Raw genomic sequence first — 18,459 nt, 5'->3', positions numbered from 1 at the left:
AAATGTTACTTATCCCACCAAAGCCGGAGGACGGAAAGCAGCTACATCAAATCCCTGTGTAGCTAGCAGGAATGAACACAAACACTCCCTGGTATCTGAAGAGATGTTTAGTTTTACCTTTGGTAAACTAGAAGTCTAAAGGGAAGGAAGGTGGTGCCATAAAGAGTGAAACACAAAACAATTATCATAGTTATGCCCATAGTGACGGCAAAATATTTCTATATTCTTCTTATCATCATCAGTGTCTTATTTTCTCTGGCGTCTATACATTGACTATACCTTGACCAAGAAATTTGAATCTTGATAAAATAATCGACTACCCCTGGTTGAGGCAATGGACTTGATACCCACTCGGGCGTCCCTACACAGGTTCAGGTACTAACAACAGTGGCTGCCTTTTAGCCATAGCTTTTAATCAGGGCGATACATTGATCCTGTGAAATCATTTCCCAGCCGGAGTCCATCGCCCACATTCCTTAGGGCATTGGGCCACCATGGGGACATTTCATTTCCCTCCTCAATTTCACACAGACACAATTTCCTTTGCACAGATCCATGAACAGCAAAACCTCCCTGTGTCTCTTGTCTGAGCCAGGGCATTCGATTCCATTGAAACCTTCTCTCCTGCAATAGCAATGGTCATGCAGAGGGGACAAGGCCACCATCACCTCTGACAGTAAGATATTGGATCAGCTCTTTCTTTACGTTCCTGTTGTTAGTCCATGAAACATCAGGGATGGATGCAAGGCTGAGCTCACGCACCAACCCCCTGAAACATTTCAGTGCCCCAGAGAAATCCTGACTCCGGCTATTGGCATGATCTGATGGAGATTCGAAGAGGAACGGGACGGTCTGAATTGTCAGTGTGGGGAATGAACAACAATCTATAGCAATGTCATTAACCACATACACTCTCTAATCATGCTCCAGCCGGAAGGGAAATGGGCAGGAACCCTTGTTGTTCAGCCATGGACACACTTACACTAATGCACAGTCAGGAGTGTGCTGGGGGAGCTGGTCTGAGCAATTTGAAGTGACAATTCAGTGAGAACAGAATCATTGTGTAGTGAAGCACCTATACATCAAGTAGTTATGGCCGAGTGGTTAAGGCGATGGACTAGAAATCCACTGGGGTCTCCCCAGGCAAGTTTGAATCCTGCCAACTACGGAAGCATTAGTGTATTGTCACTGCTCTTGTTGTAGTGCCGGAGCATCCACAGAGCCAGACCTGGTCTCACTCTGAGGCTGTCTACACTTAAAATGTTGCTGTGACACTGCTACAGCACTGTGGAGTAGATAGTTGCTACAGTGAGTGGAGCGGTTTTCCATCCCTGTAATAGCTACATTGACAGAACAATCTTTCCTTTCATTTAGCACTATCTAACCATGGCTTAGGGCAGCTTAATTATACTGTTTCCAGGGTTTTTCACACCCTGAAAGACGTACATCACCCTCCCATTCCCTGGTCCTTCTCGCATGACCTGAGAGCAGCAATACCCGCAGTTCAAGAGGTGCAAACAATTCAATGTTTATTGGGGTAAACTTCCAGCAAGCAATGATTCCTATTTCCTTCCTCGGCATCACCCTTCCCAGCTCTGACACCACAGAGGCTTGTCTATGTCCCTGTTCCCATTCCCTCTTCCTATTCCACCCCTTAGCAAAACATAACTCCAATTCCCCAACCCTCATTCCCATTCCCCCCCTTACTTCCTCATTGACTGCAGACTATATAGTAAAACTGGAGTTCTGCTTAGCTATACCTTAACCAATCATTTTACTGAAATGTAACCAATCCTAACATATTGTAACATGATTATCTAACCTGTTATACCCCACCACCTGAATTGCTTTACACCCAACAAATTAATTATCCAGCAGACAGAAACAATCACAGAACCAGACAGAGATTATACAGACAAGCAACAGGAAAGTGGAGACTACAGTGATAGAACAAAGAAATGAGGATTTCAGACCCCAGCTATTGATAAGTGAGTTGTTGCCAGACAGGATGCTATCATGGTAGAGGTTGTGGATGCTGGTTGCTTAACTGTCTGGCCCCCAGGGCAGGATTTTGAGGGTCTCCGAATGCCAGCACCCATCTTTTGTTCACTTAAAACGTGAGCAGGGAGATTCCAACACCGCAGAACTCATGGAACTCCAGGAAACGTGTAAATTTAGGTCCGGGTGAGTGTGCCTAAAAATCAGCTGTGCTGGAGAAGGGCTCTAAGAGTTGAAAGAGATGTGCCCTCTTGGCCTCCCTAAAGAGTGTCATCAAATATGATGAAAACTAGGGTTGATAAGTCACATTCTTTGTAGCGTTAGGATTGTGGACTGGTCCAAAGTGCCAGTTTTAAGACTCTTTTTTCCTCTCTCTTGGGTGTTCTGGTTTCTGCATAGAGACGAGGTTTCAAATCCCACTCCTGACATGACCATTTTCTTTTATCTGGAGAAAATGGCCTCACTTCAATCTCCTTTACAACAATCGGATACCATTTGTTTAGCTTTTCTATTCCAGTAGTTGTGAGAGAAGTTCCAAACTAGGGGGAAACAGGGTCTTTTCTCTCGACCGATCAATTTTTGTCTTCCTTCATTCCAAGCCATTTTCTCAGAAACATCCGTACTTCCCACACTTTTTTGTTCAGCGTTCTTTGCTTTTATGAAATTTTAGGGTCATCATTTAATTGCCCACAACTGTACTTATGACGTGAAGTGAAACCCAATATTTTTTGGATATTCTTGCAGGAGAGTTTTGCTTTCTGACCTGGAATTGAACAGGGGCTACCCAAGGGGGACAATGCTACTCCCTTTTCTTGCCTCATCCGAAAAAACATACATTCCTGATGCCCTTTGTTTCCTTGCCCTTTTTAGGGTAAATTTACACTTCTCAGAAATAGAATCCTTTACAAAACCACTCAAAATCTCAGCAGTGTCGTAAGCAATGGCTTCCGGAAACGTGCCCAGCTTTTCTTTAATTTGGTGACACAGGGCCAGGCAAGGGACTGGATACAGGCCTGGATCAGAATCTTTGTTACCAGAGCTAGAATTTCTATTTAAAAAGAGGTATTTTTCTGCTACTATTAGATTTCCAACATTGATTTCATTTTATACACATTTTCAGCATCTATTAAGGATAAATTGAACAAAAATACCACTTCTCTTTCCTCAACATCTGCATCATGAAGGGGAGCATTCCAAATAGGAAAGATCTTCTGTGGGGCATGGGTTACAAAAATGCTTCGGGAACCAAATACATGCGCATTTTGCCAAGTTAAAAATCACTTAATGTGGAATTCTCTCCCCAAATCATCTGAGAAAATACTGACTTAAATAATTGAACTCCACTGTGATCGTATGCACTTCCCTCAGTTAGTTGGGGTTCTGCTGTTGTTCACCATTTCCGAATGGAGATTTTAAATCACTGCTGTTTCTTTGTTAGCGTGTGCAGTAAATTGGAGAGTTCTCCACTGTTGACAGAACTGCACTTGAACTTTCTCCGTGTCATCATGGAGGGGTGGGGAAAAAGCAAAGCTGAAGTGACAAATGAGGACTTTAGGAAATGGTCATTTGTCTTCAATTCTCCAAGAAATCTGAGCTACGTCCTATCGAACTGAACTAATATCCAATTGGGTGAACAAACAGCCTTCAGGAAAGAGAGAAACCCACATCACAGAGAGACAGAATACATGACAATGAAAGTATCAATAGAAATTCCAGAGCAGGTTACATCTGATTATTTAGAATCAGGACAAGAGATTCTCCCATCACTTTCTCCTCTGATCCATTCAAAGCAGCTTCACTCAGCACTCTCTCAATAGTCAGTTATGTTATTTACAAAATTGTAAGTATCCCAGCATCCCCATAATGGGGGACAAAATAGTCCTCTTGCCAGAAGTGGCTTTACCAATAGATGAAACCTGGAATTTAAACGCCAAATAATCACACTATGTTTGGGATCCATTTAAATTCCCCTTCCAGGTCTTGGACACTTTCATCTCCAGTCATAGCGACTCTGATATAGGAGGAAAGAAATCAAAGCATCACCTCCAAGCACAGACAGCTGAGAACTCTTCCTCATATGCCATTTTGAGAAGTGGAGGGATAGAATGTGATGAAAATAAACTCTGCACAGAGAAGCCAAAATGTAACAGTTCTGGAGTGATGGGGAAGGAGGGAATCTCTGAACCACCCCATCTCCTTCCAGTGTCACAGAGGCTGAAATGACACTTTTTTCCCCTGCTCCTCTTTATTTAACTATAATATGAAAAATTCCCAATGTAACTGCTCTTCAGCACAACCCAGAGCAACGTGAGAACAACTGGCAAGGATACAATCTGTATCACTGGCGACTCTAACCATCACTTTGCAATAGGAGGAATGGTATAAATGTGACGCTCCCTGGTTCCTCATAGCAAGGGCACACTCCAGTTACTTGTGGGATAATTGAGTTGATAGAAAGGACAAATGGGCCCACCTCAAAAGAAGGCAAACTACAAAAGGCATAAATGGGCCACTCATCTGTCCAAGCTGAGGGATAATGGTGCTGCAAACAGTTCAAACAGATTTAAAAAGTTACCATTTGGGAATCAGGAAAAGTATTAAAGAAAAAAAATTGATAGCCCTAGAGGTTTTTATGGTGTTCATTGCCCTTGCAGATTCTCTGATCGCTAACATGGGCTGAGTGCCAAGAGAAGGTTTTCCCACACTCACGGCATTCATAGGGCCTTTCCCCCGTGTGGATTCTCTGATGTTTAGAAAGGTCTCATCTTTGAGTGAAGCTTTTCCCACACTCATTGCATTCGTAGGGCCTCGCCCCTGTGTGGATTCTCTGATGTTTAGAAAACATCTGAGCTGCTAGTGAAGTTTTTCCCACACTCACGGCATTCATAGGGCCTTTCCCCCATGTGGATTCTCTGATGTTTAGAAAGGGCTGAGCTGCGATTGAAGCTTTTCCCACACTCACGGCATTCGTAGGGCCTTTCCCCTGTGTGGACGCTCTGATGTTTAGAAAGGTCTGATCTTTGAGTGAAGCTTTTCCCACACTCATTGCATTCGTAGGGCCTCTCCCCTGTGTGGATTCTCTGATGGGTAAAAAGGGCTGATCTGCGATTGAAAGTTTTCCCACACTCAGTGCATTCATAGGGCCTTTCCCCTGTGTGGACTCTCTGATGTTTAGAAAGGTTTGATCTTTGAGTGAAGCTTTTCCCACACTCATGGCATTCATAGGGCCTTTCCCCTGTGTGGATTCTCTGATGTTTAGAAAGGGCTGATCTGTGATTGAAGCTTTTCCCACACTCACTGCATTCGTAGGGCCTCTCCCCCGTGTGGATTCTCTGATGAGCAGAAAGGGTTGATATTTGAGTGAAGGTTTTCCCACACTCACTGCAGTTGTAGGGCCTCTCCCCTGTGTGGATTCTCTGATGAACAGAAAGGGCCGAGCTGCTAGTGAAGCTTTTCCCACACTCACGGCATTCGTAGGGCCTCTCCCCTGTGTGGATTCTCTGATGAACAGAAAGGGTTGATATTTGAGTGAAGGTTTTCCCACACTCACTGCAGTTGTAGGGCCTCTCCCCTGTGTGGATTCTCTGATGTACAGAAAGGGCTGAGCTACGAGAGACGGTTTTCCCACACTCACAGCATTCATGGGGCCAGTCACCTGTGTGGATTCTCTGATGATTAAGAAGGGCTGAGTAGTCATATAAGTTTTTTCCACACTCTGTGCATGTATTTTTTCTCTTTCCAATGATGATTTCCTGCTTTGTGGTGGTTTTCTTGAGGTCCTTCTGAGTTCCCTGAGAGGAAATACGTTTACCCATTTTCACCCCCGGCTGGTTTCCTTGTTCTCTTTCTGGTCTGTGCTGAATCTCACAGGAGTTTTCCTCCTCATGACTCCTGGACACATTGCTTTTTGATCTTTGCAATAATGCTCTGTGTTTATCCACTTGCTGAACATTTTTCTGCCGAGAATTCTGCTCCTCTTTCTCACATGCCATTGCATCACCTGCTGTGAAAAAGACAGAAACATCAAACAGGGATGAAAAGTGAAAAGCCAAAACAAACTAAGTGCTGGAGGGAGGTCAAATAAAAATCACAAACTGAACTCCCCCGTACTCTTCCCCAAAACAGGAGAGAGGAGGGGATCAATTTGGCTTTCAAGTCCCATCCAAATTCTCAGGGGGAAGGGAGGAAGCTACTGCCTGGCGTCTGCTAGAATCTACAGGAAGCCATGAGCTATAGTTACTCTGAGGATATGACCCCTGCTGGCAACAATAATGAACTGAGACACCTCTCAAGGGCTTGGTAGGGCATCCCAGATGTTTCCTTCAGGCACTTCCACACTCAGAGTTGGTTTAATGTTTCCTCACCTCTGCAGGGAGATCTCAGGGTCTGTTTTCCCTCTGAACCCTGCAGGTCTGAGACCCATGGCTCTTCCCCTTGTTCCAGCTGGGAGATCACATCAGGTTTGGAAAATGGAAACCCTGCTCAGAGGAAAGATAACAAAGGAGTTCCGTTGATTTCATAAAACTTTCTCATAAAAAAACATTCTATTAATTTAACTTTAATACTTAGTGTGACCCGGTGTGCCTGGGCTAGTCCTCACTGAAAATGCCAAGACCAGGGCAGGCTGAAAAAGGGAGAGCAGAGGCTCCCCAAACTGGTGGTTAACACGGAAGTTAAACTCACCAACCAGTCACCAACTGTGCTTCTGATCCCCCACACTGGTTATCGAGAAACTGAAAAAAGAAATCACACGGCTCCCTTTATTCCATCCCAGTTCTTTGACTCCCAATCAGCACCTAGGTCCAGCACAGTGAGAGGTTATTTAAAAACTCTACTCACATAAACAAAGTGTTCTTCTGACCCCAGAGTCAGCCACATTACCAGGTCAGTATAGGTTTGGATCTTACTCAAAATACTACGATGCCAGCCAATCATTGGCATCTAAACTAAAGGTTTATAAGCAAGAAAGCATCTAAACTAAAGGTTTATTATAAAAGAAAGAAAGAAAAAGGGAGTTGTTAAATGGGAAAGCAGTCAGACACATTCAGAAATCTATACATCTGGTTCTTAGCAGTATTGGTGAGTTTCTGGCTTGAAAGGCTCTCTGGTACACATCCACATTATTCAGTCCTTTGTTCAAGCCTTCAGTTTGTAGAGAAGTTGCTCCAGAGGTAGGAAGAGGAATTGAAGACAAAATGGAGATGATGCAGCTGCCCTTTATATTCCTTTTGCCAAGTGGCTTCTAATTCCTGTGTCCCAAACACAAGCTTCACAGCACATGGCATGGAAAAGCCTTGGAGTTCTCAGTACACAGTGTGATACAGCATGGCCAGAGGGCAGCAGGAGAGGGTTAGAAGGGAGCCTTATTCCCTGTAGAGGGAAGAAAGTTTGCTATAGATGAACTAGAGCACCTGAAGCCAATTAGAGCACCTGCAGTCAGTCACCTGATAAAGACCCTTGCTCCAATCAGACAGGGAAGGAGCTGGAGCAGAAGGATTGGTGTTGGAGCAGAGAACAGTTTGAAGGGAAGCAAAGGAAAGCTTGGAGAAGTGCTGCAGTGGGTTAAGAAGTCCAAGACCCTAGGTAAGGGGTACCGGGCTTGTACAGAGGGAGGGCAGGAAGCCCCCACAAGCTGAAGGGTGGGAGCGGGAAGTAGCCCAGGGGAAGGAACCATCAGTTCAAGTGGTTTACCACTATTCTCAGGGCCCCTGGGCTGGGACCTGGAGAAGAGGGCGGGCCCAGGTCCCTCCCTCTCCACTCCCCTCCTCTAGGACACTAGTGGGGCAGTTAATATTCCAATTCAGAGGCAAGCAGTGGAGCCCTGAACCTTCCCCAAAGAAGAGAAAGTGCGAGACCCAGCATAACAGTACCGGCAATTTGCCACAGTATTTATAATAAAATAATAATAATATAGAGTGTCTCTCAATTCCATACAGTGTCACTTAATAAACCAGTCAATTCCCAGGACCGGTTCCTCAGGTGTTTGAAGATGCCGAACACCTTGCTTGTGAGGGACTAGAATACCCACATATATGTTGGGAACACACAGACACTGTGCTAGTCTGTTCCCCTATGTTCACTCTTCTAGAAAATTATGATCCATTTTGTTCATAGTATGTGTCAGGGCTGAATCTCCACTCTGTCACTCCGAGTGCAGAAAGTGGGGGCACGACAGGATTCTACAAATTAATTTGTGCCACTCTAGGCTTGTATCAAACCCCCAAAGTTAGAGCTTTTCTCTGACCTTGGCTTGGTAAATGCTGCCACCACCCAAAGGGAAAAAACCCCGAAACCCTTGGCCCCAGGAAGGAGCACTTGAGAATTCTTCCCTCTGGGGCACCCTCAAGCCCTTTCACCTCCCCTCTGGGAAGGAGCTGAGAAAGAAAACAAAGGAAATTAGCTGTGGCTACCAGCTAATCAAACAACACACACAAACCTCTTAGGACACCAAAAATTCAATCCTGTTCTTAAGAGGTAAATTTTATTAAAATTGAAAAGGAAAACAATACATCTGGAACTTAGGCTTTTGCTAGATCTTAAAAGAAAATTTTTGTAAGCACCCAAAATAGCTTTCTTGGGGGTTCAGCTTAAAGCTTACAAGCAAATAAAAGCATCTGGGACAGCATAGAGGAGATCCAAAAGCCAAAATAAAAAATAAACCTGATTGTGTCTGTCTAAACATTCCCTGGCCAAATCATTTCTTCTAGATATGGAAGATGAATTTTCATGCCTGCTTCAAGCCATACACAGCATTGCTACTCCGTGTCGCCTTCTCTGGAGAACAAGAGACAAAGGGAAAGTTACTTTCCCATTTAAAAAAGTTCTAGCCTTTCCATTGGCTCTTTTGGTCAGGTGCCCAATACTTTTTTTTTTTTTTTAAACCCTGTTGGCTTGTTAACCCTTGTTAAAGCAAGCAGAGAACTCGCACCAACAGGAATTTTACAGCCAACTGGCTGGCTGGGTGTTTATAAAAGGTAGATCCCTCCCCTCCCCTTCATTTATCACTGTAGGGCTTGTGAGGTACCATTTGAAAAGACATAATCTACTGAATATCCTCCTGTTAAACTGTGTAGCAACATTGTATGGAAAGTGATGAGATTTTATGGTATGATATTACTGGAAAAGCTGCAGCCCTAACCTTAAGTTCCTCAGAGACAGCAAGGGAAACAGCTGGTCAAATAGCCATTCTCCACCAGGGGGAAGGTGTGAAGATGACATTTACATTCCATCACAGGGACACTTGAAGCTTGTATCTATGACAGCCTGTCACCATGACTCAGCTGAGAACTGAAGTGGTTTCTAGTACAAAGGACTGAATTATAAAAAGAGGTGAGGAAAAGGCATGAGACTCTCTCTCTCTCCCCTCCCTTTCCCTCTGCTCATGACAACTCCTGAAGAACTGAATGTGGGCGGCAGGAGCAGGTTAGGGGGAGTCCTGGCTGAAAGGAAAACCAGCCTGTCTCAGCAGATGGTGAGAGAAACATTTGTTTTAAATCATTTCTAGCTTGTTAAGTTAAACATTAGTTTGTGTTTTATCTTTGCATTTCTTTCGTAAACAATTCTGACTTTTATGCCTCATTACTTGTAGTCACTTCAAATCTTTTTTTTCAGTAGTTAATAATTTTGTTTCCCTTTTTTATCAAACCAGTGTGTTTGAATTAAAGTGTGTTGGAAACTCCATTTGGAATAACAAGGCTGGTGCATGTCATTTTCCACTGATGAAACAACAGATTTCATATGAGCTCCCATTGTTCAGGAGTGTGCTGGACAGTGCAAGATGCACATTTCTGGGGGAAGTCTGGGAGCAGAGAATTTTCTGGGGTTCTCCTGTGGGTACTGTAATTTGTGAGTCACTGACTAGCAGCACTCAATACTGTGTAGCTGGGAGCGAGTTACATGCTGGAGACTGCGTGTGAACTGCCCAGGAGTGGCTGCTCTCACAGTAGAGCAGTGTAAAAGGCACCCCAGCCTGGGGAACTGAGGGGACACAGCTGTTAACAGTGCAGATTGTACTGTGCTTAATGTCACAGACACTCAATTTCAAAGAGTCTCCTAAAACACACAGAAAGTAAATCCACGTCCCAGAAATCAAAGTCTCCCTGGCACTGCTTCTTGCTGACAGATGGGTCCAGAGACAAAGACAGAGTCCTGGGGAAGCTGGAAACATAAGCGTGGGGCTCAGTGGAGAACGGGAACAGGAAGGGCAGGGATATCACTGAATGCAGGATCTCAGCAGTACTAGATGTCGGGATAACACATATTGCAGCCCATTGGCAAACATAATCCCAAATATACATAGAAAATGATGGGGGTCTAAATTAGTTATTTCCATTGATTTATACAAGGGCAATAAGATATTCTCTGTATTACTGTCTATCCCTTTTTAAATAATTCCTAACATCCTGTTTGCTTTTTTGACTTCCACTGCACACTGCTGGATGTCTTCAGAGAACTATCCACAATGACAAAAAGATCTTTTTCCTGATTAGCCTAATTTTGCCCCCATCATATTGTATGTATAATTCGGGTTATTTTTTCCAATCTGCATTACTTAATATTTATACACATTTGCCATTTTGTTGCTCAGTCATTTAGTTTTGTGAGATCTTTTTGAAGTTCTTCACAGTTTGCTTTGGTCTTAACTATCTTGAGCAGTTTAGTATTGTGACGTTATTGATATAATCTGGGACCATTTAGAACATGGTTGCAACCAAGGTCCTGTAGTGGCACCAAATCTTATGTAAAGGGGGTCATATAAGGTGTCCAAGACCAGGTTATGGGTTGCTGTTTATAATTATAGTGTCTATATGTATGCATCATTTTGTAGTTGAAGTTATGGGTATTGGCTCTATACTGTCTGTATTTCCAACTTATGCTGTGCTTCTGGGAGACATCCCAGACAAGCTGGTGTTAGCTCTGCCTAGCATGCTTGATGGCCCATTAAGGACCATCAGCTATTCAACTGACCCATTGAGAGAAGGCAGATACGCCTTGTAACTCAGCAAAGTATGCAGGGACTTGCCCATGTGACTCCAGACTCCATTTTGCTGTCATTTTCCACAGTAAGAACAAAGAAGTGTTCTTACACCTCGAAAAGCCTATAAAAGGCTGATGCCTCATCTCCATCTTGTTTTCAATCCTGCTTCTTACCTCTGGAGGAACTTTGCTACAAACTGAAGCTATGAACAAAGGACTGACTGACCCATCCCAGAGGAGGATGTACTCCAGAGACTTGATTTGAGCCTGCAGTTTACTCCATCACTGCTACAAGCCTGAACTAAGAACTTTGCCATTACTGGATGTAATTGATTCCATTTAAGCAATTCTAGCTCTCATCTCTATCTTTTTCCTTTTATGAATAAACCTTTAGATTCTAAAGGATTGGCAACAGCGTGATTTGTGGGTAAGATCTGACGTGTATATTGATTTGGGTCTGAGGCTTGATTCTTTGGGATCGAGAAAACCTTTTTCTTTTACTGGGGTGTTGGTTTTCATAACCATTCCTCCCCAGGACGAGTGGGACTGGTGGTGATACTGGGAGACTGCAGTGTCTAAGGAAATTGCTTGTGTGACTCGTGGTTAGCCAGTGGGGTGAAACCGAAGTCATTTTTGTCTTGCTGGTTTGGTTTGCCTTACAGGTGGAAAAATCCCAGTCTTGGGCTGTAACTGCCCTGTTTTAAGCGATTTGTCACTCTCAGTTGGGTCCCACCAGAACCGCATCGTCACAAGTATCATCTGCAAACTTTGCCACCTCACTGTTTACCCCTTTCTCCAGATCATTTATGAATACGTTGAATAGGATTTGTCCTAGGACTGACCTTGAAGACCACTAGTTACTCCTCTCCATTCTGAGAATTTACCATTTATTCCTACCCTTTGTTCCCTGTCTTTTAACCAGTTCTCAATCCATGAAAAGATCTTCCCTCTTATCCCATGATAACATAATTTACGTAAGAGCCTTTGGTGAGGGACCTTGTCAAAGGCTTTCTGGAAATCTAAGTACACCATGTTCACTGGATCCCCCTTGTCCACATGTTTGTTTGACACCTTCAGAGAACTCTAATAGATTAGTAAGACATAATTTCCCTTTACAGAAACCATATTGACTTTTGCTCAACAATTTTTGTTCTTCTATGTGCCTGACAATTTTATTCCTTTACTATTGTTTCAACTAATTTGCCTGGTACAGACGTTAGACTTACCAGTCTGCAACTGCCAGGTTCGCCTCTAGAGCCTTTTTAAATATTGGCATTACATTAGCAATCTTCCAGTCATTGGATACAGAAGCCGATTTAAAGACAGGTTACAAACCATAGCTAATAGTTACCCAATTTCACATCTGAGTTCCTTCAGAACTCTTGGTAAATACTTGTTACAATTAAGTTTATCAAGTAGTTCCAAAACCTGCTCTAGTGACACTTCAATCTGTGGCAGTTCCTCAGATTTGTCACCCACAAAAGGTTTGGGAATCTCACCAACATCCTCAGCCATGAAGACTGAAGCAAAGAGTCCATTTAGTTTCTCCGCAATGACTTTATCGTCTTTAAGGGCTCCTTTTGTATCTCAATACTCCAGTGGCCCCACTGGTTGTTTAGCAGGCTTCCTGCTTTTGTTATTACCTTTTGAGTTTTTGGCTAGCCCCTTCTTCAAACTCCTCTTTGGCTTTTCTTATTACATTTTTACACTTAATTGGATAGTGTTTATGCTCCTTTCTATGTACCTCACAAGGATTTGATTTCCACTTTTTAGAAGATGCCTTTTTATCTCATTGCTTCTTTGACATGGTCGTTAAGTCACGGTGACTCTTTTTTAGTTCTTTTGCTGTGTTTTAATTTGGGGTATATATTTAAGTTGGGCCTCTAATATTGTGTTTTTGAAAAGTGTCCATGCAGCTTGCAGGGATTTCACTCTAGTCATTGTACCTTTTAATTTCTGTTTAACTAACCCCCTCATTTTTGCAAAGTTCCCCTTCCCCTTCCAGGGACAGGATCCAATTAACCCCCCTTCCCCTTCCAGCAGCAGAGTGGGGGCTATCCAGTTTATTGCACTGACTGTCGCATGTATGATTACCTGCCCTGTGGCCGGGTGGCGTATGTGTGCAGTCGGTGCAAGGAGCTCCTGACCCTCAGAGACCATGTACGGACTTTGGAGGCCAGGGTGGCGGAACTGGAGGAGCTGAGAGAGGCAGAGAGGTATGTTGATGAGGCCTTCCGGGACACTGTAGAATTGTCCCACCTCCGCTTAGACAGCTCCTGTGCTGTTGAGGAGGAAGAAGGGCCCAGGGAAGTAGAGCAGTCAATGGGAGCAGAGGGAAACCTTCCCATAGTTGGGACCCTCCTTCCAGATGGTTCTGGGGTTGCCTCTCGCACTGAGGTTGCCTCTCCGGGGGAGGGAACTCCAGTTTCTAGGAAAAGGCAGGTGTTAGTAATGGGAGATTCGATTATTAGAAATGTAGATAGCTGGGTCTGTGATGACCGGGAGAACCGTATGGTGACTTGCCTGCCTGGTGCGAAGGTTGCGGATCTCTCGAGGCATCTAGATAGACTTATGTGTAGTGCCGGGGAGGAGCCGGTGGTCGTGGTACATGTAGGTACCAATGACATAGGGAAGGGTAGGAGAGATGTCCTGGAAGCCAAATTTAGGCTGCTAGGGAAGAGACTGAAATCCAGGACCTCTATGGTGGCATTTTCAGAAATGCTCCCAGTTCCACGCGCAGGGCCAGGTAGGCAGGCAGAGCTGCAGAGTCTCAATGCGTGGATGAGACGATGGTGTAGTGAGGTGGTGTTCACGTTCATTAGGAACTGGGGAAACTTCTGGGATGGGAGGAGCCTATACAGGAGAGATGGGCTCCACCTAAACCAAAGTGGAACCAGACTGCTGGCACTAAACATTAAAAAGGTTGTAGAGCAGTTTTTAAACTAGGAGATGGGGGAAAGCCGACTGCTGCAGAGGAGCGTGTGGATCGGACACAGACTTCTCTTAGGGAGAGTCTGATGATAGAGAATCTCAGGTTATAGTCAGGAGCAGAGGAATGAGAAGTATAATGTAAGGGCCGGATCAGATGATAAACAATCACATAAAAAGAATCTGGCACATCAGAAAAAGGCAGGCTAATAAACAGGGACAAGTTTTTAAAGTGCTTGTACACAAATGCCAGAAGTCTAAATAATAAGATGGGTGAACTAGAGTGCCTTGTGATAAAGGAGGATATAGATATAATAGGCATCACAGAAACCTGGTGGACTGAGACCAATCAATGTGACACAATCATTCCGGGGTACAAAATATATTGGAAGGACAGAACAGGCCGTGCAGGGGGAGGAGTGGCACTATATGTTAAAGAAAGTGTAGATTCAAATGAAGTAAAAATCTTAGGCGAATCCACAGGTTCCATAGAGTCTCTATGGATAGAAATTTCATGCTCTAGTAAAAATATAACAGTAGGGATCTATTATCGACCACCTGACCAGGACAGTAATAGTGATGATGAAATGCTAAGGGAAATTAGAGAGGCTATCAAAATTAAGAACCCAATAATAGTGGGGGATTTCAATTATCCCCATATTGACTGGGAACATTTCACTTCAGGACGAAATGCAGAGATAAAATTTCTCGATACTTTAAATGACTGCTTCATGGAGCAGCTGGTACGGGAACCCACAAGGGGAGAGGTGACTCTAGATTTAATCCTGAGTGGAGCGCAGGAGCTGGTCCAAGAGGTAACTATAGCAGGACCGCTTGGAAATAGTGACCATAATACAATAGCATTCAACATCCCTGTGGTGGGAAGAACATCTCAACTGCCCAACACTGTGGCCTTTAATTTCAAAAGGGGGAACTATACAAAAATGAGGGGGTTAGTTAGACAAAAGTTAAAAGGTACAGTGACTAAAGTGAAATCCTGCAAGTTGCATGGGCCCTTTTTAAAGACACCATAATAGAGGCCCAACTTCAATGTATACCCCAAATTAAGAAAAACAGTAAAAGAACTAAAAAAGAGCCACCGTGGCTTAACAACCATGTAAAAGAAGCAGTGAGAGATAAAAGACTTCCTTTAAAAGTGGAAGTCAAATCCCAGTGAGGCAAATAGAAAGGAGCACAAACACTGCCAACTTAAGTGCAAGAGTGTAATAAGAAAAGCCAAAGAGGAGTTTGAAGAACGGCTAGCCAAAAACTCCAAAGGTAATAACAAAATGTTTTTTAAGTACATCAGAAGCAGGAAGCCTGCTAAACAACCAGTGGGGCCCCTTGACGATGAAAATACAAAAGGAGCGCTTAAAGATGATAAAGTCATTGCGGAGAAACTAAATGGATTCTTTGCTTCAGTCTTCACGGCTGAGGATGTTAGGGAGATTCCCAAACCTGAGCTGGCTTTTGTAGGTGACAAATCTGAGGAACTGTCACAGATTGAAGTGTCACTAGAGGAGGTTTTGGAATTAATTGATAAACTCAACATTAACAAGTCACCAGGACCAGATCGCATTCACCCAAGAGTTCTGAAAGAACTCAAATGTGAAGTTATGAACTATTAACCAAGGTTTGTAACCTGTCCTTTAAATCGGCTTCGGTACCCAATGACTGGAAGTTAGCTAATGTAACGCCAATATTTAAAAAGGGCTCTAGGGGTGATCCTGGCAATTACAGACCGGTAAGTCTAACGTCGGTACCGGGCAAATTAGTTGAAACAATAGTAAAGAATAAAATTGTCAGACACATAGAAAAACATAAACTCTTGAGCAATAGTCAACATGGTTTCTGTAAAGGGAAATCGTGTCTTACTAATCTATTAGAGTTCTTTGAAGAGGTCAACAAACATGTGGACAACGGGGATCCGGTAGACATAGTGTACTTAGATTTCCAGAAAGCCTTTGACAAGGTCCCTCACCAAAGGCTCTTACGTAAATTAAGCTGTCATGGGATAAAAGGGAAGGTCCTTTCATGGATTGAGAACTGGTTAAAGGACAGGGAACAAAGGGTAGGAATTAATGGTAAATTCTCAGAATGGAGAGGGGTAACTAGTGGTGTTCCCCAAGGGTCAGTCCTAGGACCAATCCTATTCAATTTATTCATAAATGATCTGGAGAAAGGTAAACAGTGAGGTGGCAAAGTTTGCAGATGACACTAAACTACTCAAGATAGTTAAGACTAAAGCAGATTGTGAAGAACTTCAAAAGATCTCACAAAACTAAGTGATTGGGCAACAAAATGGCAAATGAAATTTAATGTGGATAAATGTAAAGTAATGCACATTGGAAAAATAACCCCAACTATACATACAACATGATGGGGGCTAATTTAGCTACAACGAGTCAGGAAAAGATCTTGGAGTTATCGTGGATAGTTCTCTGAAGATGTCCACGCAGTGTGCAGAGGCGGTCAAAAAGCAAACAGGATGTTAGGAATAATTAAAAAGGGGATAGAGAATAAGACTGAGAATATATTATTGCCCTTATATAAATCCATGGTACGCCCACATCTCGAATACTGTGTACAGATGTGGTCTCCTCACCTCAAAAAGATATTCTAGCACTAGAAAAGGTTCAGAAAAGAGCAACTAAAATGATTAGGGGTTTAGAGAGGGTCCCATATGAGGAAAGATTAAAGAGGCTAGGACTCTTCAGTTTGGAAAAGAGGAGACTAAGGGGGGACATGATAGAGGTATATAAAATCATGAGTGATGTTGAGAAAGTGGATAAGGAAAAGTTATTTACTTATTCCCATAATACAAGAACTAGGGGTCACCAAATGAAATTAATAGGCAGCAGGTTTAAAACAAATAAAAGGAAGTTCTTCTTCACGCAGCGCACAGTCAACTTGTGGAACTCCTTACCTGAGGAGGTTGTGAAGGCTAGGACTATAACAATGTTTAAAAGGGGACTGGATAAATTCATGGTGGCTAAGTCCATAAATGGCTATTAGCCAGGATGGGTAAGAATGGTGTCCCTAGCCTCTGTTCGTCAGAGGATGGAGATGGATGGCAGGAGAGAGATCACTTGATCATTGCCTGTTAGGTTCACTCCCTCAGGGGCACCTGGCATTGGCCACTGTCGGTAGACAGATACTGGGCTAGATGGACCTTTGGTCTTACCCGGTACGGCCTTTCTTATGTTCTTATGTTCCTGAAATTAAATGCCAGTGTTGAGCTGTTCTTCCCACCACAGGAATGTTAAATGTTGTTATATTATGGTCACTATTTCCAAGCGGCCCTGCTATAGTTAGCCCTTGGACTAGATCCTGCGCTCCACTCAGGACTAAATCGAGAGTTGCTTCTCCCATTGCGGGTTCTTGTACCAGCTGCTCCAAGAAACAGTCATTTAAAGTATCCAGAAATTTTGTCCTGAGGTGACATGTACCCAGTCAATATGGGGATAATTGAAATCTCCCACTATTATGGAGTTCTTTATTTTGACAGCCTCTCTAATCTCCCTTCGCATTTCATCCTCACTATCGCTGTCTTTGACAGGTGGTCGATAACAGATCCCTATTCTAATATTCTTATTAGAGCATGGAATTACTATCCAGAGAGATTCTATGGAACATGTGGTTTCATTTAAGATTTTTACTTCATTTGAGTTTACGTCTTCTTTAACATACAGTGCCAGTCCCCTCCCCACCCCCCGAGTATGGGGGGATCCAGTGGACATAGTATATTAGATTTCCAGAAAGCCTTTGACAAGGTCCCTCACCAAAGGCTCTTACGTAAATTAAGCTGTCATGGGATAAAAGGGAAGGTTCTTTCATGGATTGAGAACTGGTTAAAAGACAGGGAACAAAGGGTAGGAATTAATGGTAAATTCTCAGAATGGAGAGGGGTGTTCCCCAAGGGTCAGTCCTAGGACCAATCCTATTCAATTTATTCATAAATGATCTGGAGAAAGGGGTAAACAGTTAGGTGAAAAAGTTTGCAGATGATACTAAACTGGTCAAGATACTTAAGACCAAAGCAGATTGTGAAGAACTTCAACAAGATCTCACAAAACTAAGTGATTGGGCAACAAAATGGCAAATGAAATTTAATGTGGATAAATGTGAAGTAATGCACATTGGAAAAAATAACCCCAACTATACATACAATATGATGGGGCAAATTTAGCTACAACGAGTCAGGAAAAAGACCTTGAAGTCATCATGGATAATTCTCTGAAGATTTCCACGCAGTGTGCAGAGGCGGTCAAAAAAGCAAACAGGATGTTAGGAATTATTAAAAAGGGGATAGAGAATAAGACTGAATATATTATTGCCCTTATTTAAATCCATGGTATTAAAGGAGGTTGTGAAGGCTAGGACTATAACAATGTTTAAAAGGGAATTGGATAAATTCATGGTGGCTAAGTCCATAAATGGCTATTAGGCAGGATGGGTAAAGAATGGTGTCCCTAGCCTCTGTTTGTCAGAGGATGGAGATGGATGGCAGGAGAGGAATCACTTGATCATTGCCTGTTAGGTTCACTCCCTCTGGGG

The 18,459-nt window shown here is 43.2% G+C and overlaps 1 pseudogene; it reads right to left on the bottom strand.

Moving 5' to 3' along the window:
* Nucleotides 1–18,459, bottom strand: part of LOC120381639 — a 318,539-nt pseudogene that overhangs the window by 180,084 nt on the left and 119,996 nt on the right.

This window comes from Mauremys reevesii, linkage group 14 (genome assembly GCF_016161935.1).
Source record: "Mauremys reevesii isolate NIE-2019 linkage group 14, ASM1616193v1, whole genome shotgun sequence".
Taxonomy (NCBI): Eukaryota; Metazoa; Chordata; order Testudines; family Geoemydidae; genus Mauremys; species Mauremys reevesii.
The sequence above is the reverse complement of the archived record's forward strand: the minus strand, read 5'-3'. Positions and strand labels throughout refer to the sequence as shown.